Below are 7,884 nucleotides of genomic sequence, written 5' to 3'. Positions count from 1 at the left end.
GTACCAAATGTCAGTCATTCTGTCGTCTATTTAATCTCGGACACCTATGGAAGATTAAGAGAGGGCAGTTCAATGAGCAGAGCAGGAGAGGGAAGGATAGATGAGCTACAGCAGGCAGATAATGTAAAAGCCAACTCAAAGTTCTCAAAAAACTCCAGCCGTCGCCAGCCATCGCCAGCCGGCATCCTTCAGACAAAAAGGAGGAGTTTCCATTCAGGCTTAAAAATCTCCATCTTCTAAAAGATTGACATGTGAGAATTCTAGAAGGGAAAACTGTCCTTCTTTACATAACTTTGAATTAATCCTTTAATTCTTCCTTCTTTTGATTTAAATATGTTCTTGGCCAGCAGTCTGGATGTACACATGTTTATAACTGTGCAGCAAGAATTTAGAACATATGTAGTGTTCATGTTTTGCCAGCTTGTCGTTTTGATCCATCCAAAATCCCATTATTCTAACCTTTCTCCCAAGCTGCTGGGTCATCTTTCTCAAGTAAAGTAACCTGGAAATAAAAGTGAGCTTTGTTTTTGGAGATCAAAGATCTTTTTTGATCCATCTTTTGGTAACCAAAGCCTCCTCTCCCTTGCATGGTGCTTATCAGTAGTAGGTGCAGTGAAACTCCTCTCAGCACAAAATTGTCCACTTGGGTAGGGTAAGGTTGTGCTGCTGTGCCAGCACCTACTGCATGTGTACCATGGAGAGAGGAGGGAATTTCTTTGGATAAAACAGTGAGTGCATATTAATGTGAGACTTTGACCAGAAAAAAAAAGTTGCAGTATTGGTGGTTGGCAAAATAACCTGCCTCACAGTCCTTCCCGGGCTATCTGAATGGAATAAATGGGATTTGGGAGAGCATGGTGAACCAGTTGTCACCCTCAGATACCAGATAATGACATCCAGAAAATAAGGGGAAAAAAAAAAAAAAAGAGAGAGTGAGAGAGAGAAGGGAAAAAAAAAAAAAAAAAAAGAGAGAGAGAGAGAAAAAGCTATGTGTGCAAAATTTCAGAGAGAAGGCACCCAAATTGGTAGCTGTTTTTTAGGATTAAAATTGTAGTATGAAGCAGTCCGGGCAGGTTGCTTTGCACAGGCTAGAAAAGGAAGGTTTCTGAGTGGTTTGTGCTCATTTTCCACTTGCCCGGACCTGGGCTGCGTGTCGGGCAAATCCGCTGGCAAATGTTAACACTGCCCAAGGGACTGAAAGTGAAGCTGGGGGCTGATGTGGCATGCGGTTGCCATGGTACTGGCCATAATCCTGCCGGAGTCAGATACCCTGATGATACGGCGAGTTTGAGCTTGCTCTGGAGTACAGCGCAGTGACCCTTCCCAGCAGCATCTGCTTGTGTTTTAAACTTTTGATAAATTCCATAGCCAACGAAATCAAAACAATTTAAATAACAAGCCGAGCCTGGCCAAAGTCCAAGTTCAGGCTGCTGCGTTTCTCATTGGTACTGCTGTTTAATGTAGATCGGAGCAAAAGCGAAGATATTCGGGGTGGGAGCGAGGCACTTTTTGGAGATTCTTTCTCCCCTCCTCGTAGCCTTAGTCCCAGAACAAGAGAATGAAACTAGATTCAACCTCCGGCGAGGTTGCTTAGCGCGTTTAGGGAACTGTCTTTAATGAACGCGTTTCTCCCCCTGGATGTTCCCGGCGGGTAAAGCCGCCCGTGTGCGAGGATGTTCCGCGGAGCTCTGCTGCCTCCAGCCCTGCTGTGGCGGGGGCTTGAAGAAGTCGCGCAAACTCGCGGGGAGAAAGCAACCACCAAAGTTGGAGAAAACCACCCCCAGCTCCATCCCCGCCTCTCCGCGAGCGAATCTGCACAAGCCAAACTTGTGCAGTTTGGGGAGGAGGGGGGCAGCTTTCCTCGAGGAAGGGGGGTTTGTGTGGGTTCGCTGCAGATGTGCTCCAGCCGAGCGGGGCGTGCGGGGGCTCCCGGCGCGGGGCCGGCGGAGCGGATCCCACCGCGCCCCACAGAAAGCCCCGCACCCAAAATGGTGCGGTTCGCTGAGGCGAGGGGGCGATCCGGGATGGAAGGGGCTGGGGGGAGGAGAGAGAAGATCCGGAGCGGTGCGCTGCTCCCGCGCCAAAAGGGTGGGAAGGTTTAGATTTCCCTTTTTTTTTTTTCTTAAAGGGCGGGTGAAAGAGAAAACAGACCCTAGAGCCAGTTTTCCTCTTGTGTCAGGGCTTGAAAGCGCTCCAGCTTCTTCCTGCAGGCTGCTCAACTTCATCCCTCGTGTGTGTGCATGCGTGCGTATATCTATTCTACACATAAAGTAGGTGTACGTGTGCGCGCCGTGTCCCACCGGCGGCCCGGGCGGATGGGCAGCGGGAGCCCCTCACCTCTGCACGCCGCCCCCATCCCTCCCCAGCCCTCCCTCTCCCCGTCCCTCCCCGCCCGCCTCCGCGGAGCTGCTCCGCGCCTGCAGCCGGGAGAGCACCGCGCCGCCGCCGGGATCCGCGGCAGCTTTTGGCGAGGAGCGGAGCGGAGCGGGGGAGAGGCACAAAAGGGAAGGACGGAGGGAAAGTCCCTCCCACGCCCCCCTCCCCCAAGTTTATGATGGGGGTCCGGAGGAGCTGCGCTGCTCCGCGGCAACCGCTCGTCTGCTGAAAACTTGCTGCTTCGCTTTTTGGGTAAAGTTGATGCTTATTGTATCTTTTCATTATGGTTTTTATTCTCTTTTTCTCCCCTCCTCTTCTCCCGCTTTGGTTGGAGCTGCCCTGCGCCGGCGGGGGGTGTGTGAGAGGGAGGGTGCAGTTTGGTGAGGGTCTCTCCTCGCAGCGGGTGTCCGAGAGGGGCCCGTCCCGTGTGTCCCCCCGAGCTCGCAGGTGAGCAGGGAGGATGGGGCCGCGCCTGTGTCCGGTGTGTGTCCCCCTTTCCCGGCCAGACCCCTCCGGGACCGTGCCTCCACGGCCATTGTTTTTCCGGGGGCTGCGGTGACAGTCCCAGCCCCGGGCTGCTGCCGGGACCGCCTTGACCTGGGTCCCGGAGGACGGCAGAGCTCCCCAAAGCCAGAATTGAGTTTGTCTTTTTTTTTTCAGAAGAAAAATGAAGTTGCCCCCTCGCCTCCTTGTCATCCCCCCATCCGGGAGGGGCAATCTTTCGACAAGTATATTTGCTGAGGAATTTAAAAAATTCCCCGCTGCAACTTGATCCCTGTGTGATGAGGAGCGGCTTGGAGAGACCCGGACTCCAATCCTATTAAGGACTTAGAGAGTTGAGAGTTTTTTCCCCGGACTCGGTGGCTTTAAAACAATCAGGGAGGAGGGGAGGGAGATGGGCTCATCTAGATGCCTTTTCTGCCTCAAGTGATTGCCATCATTTCCTGGGAAACCTGACTTTTCCAGCGCGGGGCTTAGGGTGATTTATCAGTGGTCCTGCTGCCGCCTTTTCCGAGGTTTACGGGTTTATTTATTTATTTATTCATTTAGCTAACCTGCGGCCAAGGCTTCAAAACTTCCCGGGCCGGGGCTGCGGCTTAGCCGCCGTGCGGTGCCCCCTCCGCGGGCCGGGACCCGGCTCGGCCCCCGCTGCATGGCCCGGGTGGCCAAATGTCCCGGAGCGGGGTCACCCCGGCCGGGCCACTGAAACTTGTGTCTTCCTATAGCTGCCCTCGCATTTCATACTGCCCCAGGTGCTGGAAAACCTCGTGCTTACAGAAATTAGCATTTTATTGGTGTATGGTGTTTATATTTTTACGGCCACAGATAAAGGCACTAGTTGTAAAACCTTGTCTACCCCCTACCGATCCCCTTCTTTTTCTTTCTTTTTTTTTTTTTTTTTTTTTTTTAAGTGAGGCTCTTGGGATGTGCAAGAATGTGAAAGTAAGCGTTACTAGCATGTGCATAAAACAGCATTTAAACAAATATTGTATTGGCATGTGCTGTGCAGTTGGTGCCAAAAAAAGTTAAGTAAATAAGCCATGAAATTCAAAATACACACAAGTGGAATAGACTGATTTGTTGTAAGACTTGCTGATTTTATCTGCTTGTTCTAGCTACCTTGCTTTAAGAAAAACTTTGGAGTTTTTTTGGGGGCTGTTTTTTTTTTGTTTTTTTTTTTTTTTTAAGTTTAAACCTAATAAAATTAACTTCATTAGAAAAGAAACTAAATTCACCTAGAAAAGAGGATCTTGTTAAATAATTAAATAATTGTTTATGCTGCTGGAATGTTTGCATTGCGTGATAATTGACAATTACTGCATACAGCAACTACCGTTGATGAATTGGTTTGGTTCAGCTTTTCTATTGGGTGGATATGGTAATTTGTATTTTGGCTGTAACATCAGGAAAAGGTGACACCTGTCAAACTTTGAATTGCAATAAAAATGTAGTATTGAATGTTATTGCAAAACTGACAACTTTTAAGAAGCAAATGAAATTCATTATGGCTTTTCCACTGTAAACAACTCCTGGAAATTTGTCATTTGATTGAAAGCATGACCTATCTGTAGCACTGAAAAGTGCCTGATTGACTGAAGATGAACTTGTTAATCTATAGGTATGTGTATATCCAACCTCTGGTGTGTGTTTGTGAAAGAATTGATCTTTAAAGCAAGTTGAGGTAAGATTCACTTCATCTCGAATGTATGTGACTTTGAAGTGCCCAGAAATACAACTGCTGTTCTTCAAAGGAAAACAGATCTTGAGGACTGTTTCCAACTTCCTTTCAATGTCTTTCTTTTTTTTTTTTTCTCCAGTGTGTCAAAGGGGATGTATACAGATGGACAAGTACTATTTGTGTTAGTTCCTTCAATTAGAGAAAAATTAGAGACATAGAAGAATTTGAACTAGGTGCATATGTCAATATAAATCTAGCATAATTTCATTGTAGCTACTCCAGGTTATACTTGGATAAAAGAGAATAGAACTTGACCTCAGACATCCAACACATAGCAGCTTGCATTCCCAAATGTCACACTGAAGTCACATTTAGAAAAGACAGCCTTCTGGCTGCATATCTATAATGAGCAGTATTTTTGTCATTGTTTTGAAAACCAGTTAGAACTTCTATGTCAAAGAACCATTTTTGATTATGTTTTCTGTGATTCTAATCATCTTACAAGTTTATACCACAACTTCCCTTTCAGTGGCACAGTTGTATAGAAGCTGCACAGGCTCTGGGGCTGTGTGATCAGCTGTACACAGAAAGGGTTATGTGTTAGCTGCTGTTTTGTCTGACTTGAAAATACATTTTTCATTATCTCGATACTTTGTTTCTATTAAGAACATTTGAATTTTCAGTCCTCTGGACCTGTCTTTTTTTTAATTTAAGGCTAGGGTAGAGCATATGACCTAGCAGCAGTTGCAATTACGGAAGACACTTGGTTAACTGCCTGCCCCTGTTTTTGGTGGCCTACTGTAAGGCAGTTGTTTGCCCTGTAGTCTGAAAGGTACACAGATACTTCATGCTTTTGTACTCTGAGAAGTGCTCTGTTCATAGTGAAGTTTCCAGTGCAGATTAGTGAAGGCAGTGGATTCAGTAAGCAGTCACCAAAATCTGTATGTATTTGTGGAGCAAACACCTATCTATTGCCCCATCACAAAGCCTCCACTTAATAATCTGGCCAAGGATTTCAAGGCAGTGAGTTTTTTCAAAGAAGCTACTTAGGAACATTAGATGTGACTATAGCATCAAACTAATTAGTTGCCACTCCATTTCTATGAAGCTACTAGGGCTTTATAGAAATGCAATATTTGCACTTCTCACTTGCTGCTAAGGCATTGAGGTTAAGCGGTCTCTGCTTTTTGTCCGCTTTCTTGCTGATGGGAAAGATTCCAGGGCATTGTTCAAGAGCTGCACAACCCCCTTATGTACCTGGGTAAATATTTTAAACAGTTGCACATTTGGACAACTTGCCACAAAGCATTAAGTGGTATTTAGGGTTTGCTTCAGCTCTGTTGCCAGGACCCTTTTAAAGAAAACCAAAACAACTTGTAGGTATTTGGGAATTAATTAATGCAACACTACAAAAAATAACAGCAAAGAATGAATCTTCATATGAATGACAGCAAGAAGGCATTGTATTAGAAAGGCAAATAATACATGTGTGCCTGTACATATGCACACATTTGTGTGCATGCATGGAGTATACACAGTTCATGACCTGTGTATACAGCAGATCCCATATATATGCATCTTCTAGAAACTAACTGGTGTTTGGTGTAAAAGGAAAGAAAAATCCCATCTTGCATGGCAGTCTTGATTGTTCAAAAGGCAAAATTGCAGGTTTCCCTTGTGAACAAGTGACTGTAATGGAAGCAGTGGTTAATCAGGTCAAACTTTCTACAGACCAGTTCCAGGTGGGAGTGAATTCATGTTTGATATGTGTAGTCCAGGAGAGGCCACAGAACTTTGTTCATTCACTTTTGGCTACTGTAAAACCACAACCCATAACCTTTAACTTCTTATAAGCGAAGTGAACCCAAATGCATTGAAGATGAAATGTGTTGCACAAAGGGAACAGGAAAATGATCCTTTAATTCAGAAGGTCAGAGTTTGTAAAAATTGTTTGGGATTTGTGAATATTCAGTACCACAGCAAAAAGAGGCCTTAGTGCCTGGAAGTGGACACCCAAATTAGAAAAAAATTGAATATAGGCTCCCTTGGACTCCTATTGTAATGTGTGGAAGCGTTTCTGATACTGTCATGGGCATGACTGCCCAAATACATTAGTTACTGGTGAATCTTTTCTTATAGTTTCACAATTATTTGTGATTGGCTGTCACCTTTCTGCAATTATAAATATTCTAAGAGGAAACAATACAAATTAGAACTGTAGGTACCAGGATCTTTGTACTGGATGTGTTTCTTTTTACTTTCTAAGTGTTCTTTTTCATATGAAAAGAGTCTTGCAGCTTTATCCTTATTCAAGTCTTTTCTTTTTGTATCTACTGGGGAGAAAACCATTAATTTTGAGGAATGGTGAGAGTAAGCCTTAAGCTGTCTTTGACATTTTAGTTTAACTTGAATAGGTTAATTTTTTTTTTTTTAAGAAAACAAGTTGGTGGGAAGTGTGTTTTAACTGTGAGCGCCCGATTTTGGCCATTAGCATAAGAAAAAAAGTTTTAGTGCATTTACTATTGTATTGAATGAAGAGTTCCAACAGTCAGGGAAAAGAAAGTAAAAGGCTGTAAAGAAATGATGGTCTATTCAGATTATTCAGCAGCCCAGAGCTCTGGTCATCTGCCTCTGAAATCTGTGATCGGGATATCACTTTTATCTTCCTGTGCCTTTCTCTCTCCTATTTCACATGTTCACTTTTGTCAAGGTTTATTGATCACGTTTTCTTCTCTGCAAATCTGTGGAAAATTTAATGAACCAAAAACAACTGAGAAATAAAAGGAACTTTTTATTCATTCGTCACTAGGTTGAATTTTGTTCTATAGTCACTAGCCTCTTGCCTCCCATGTGCCTCATTGTGTCACTCCTGTAGCAGTTACAGTATGTACAGTGAGGATGGCCACATTATTAATTCTCTTCCAGGGAAAAGTTTGTTTAAAGTTGTGAACTCACAGCAGCCCCAGCTCTGCTCCTTGGCTTTTCTGTGCCTTCCTGACATTTGGATTCTTGACTGTGGTGCTTCTGTCACTAAATACCTTTAAGTGTGTATTCGGCAGGGCATTTACCTCTTCAGGAATTAAATGTATTTGCTGCCTAGCAATGAAATCCAAATTTAAATGATTGCAGATTAGTAGTAGTTATTTACAGTCCTGATTGTTTTGGTGCTGTGATCCTTGTTCATTACACATCTGCTTTGCCGTGGTGCTGCCCCAGAGCTCTTTGTGATGCAAATGCTTTTGTTAACTTACAAATAGTTTCAGTATCTAGATCATCTCAGGTGACATATTTAAGTCGCTTCTTTTTTGCCCAGATGGACTTAAAAAGCT

The 7,884-nt window shown here is 44.5% G+C and overlaps 1 protein-coding gene across 1 annotated transcript in view; it reads left to right on the top strand.

Annotated features, from left to right (window-relative positions):
- The first annotated feature begins 2,441 nt into the window (after positions 1–2,441).
- The window catches only part of GLI2 (GLI family zinc finger 2), a 185,268-nt gene continuing 179,825 nt past the window's right edge, over positions 2,442–7,884 (top strand). Inside the window, exon 1 of the mRNA XM_021526130.2 lies at positions 2,442–2,628. The gene's annotated coding sequence lies outside the window, so the exon portion shown is untranslated. The remainder of the gene's footprint in view (positions 2,629–7,884) is intronic.

This window comes from Lonchura striata, chromosome 8 (assembly GCF_046129695.1).
Source record: "Lonchura striata isolate bLonStr1 chromosome 8, bLonStr1.mat, whole genome shotgun sequence".
NCBI lineage: Eukaryota > Metazoa > Chordata > Aves > Passeriformes > Estrildidae > Lonchura > Lonchura striata.
This window is presented reverse-complemented; position numbering and strand designations above follow the sequence as displayed.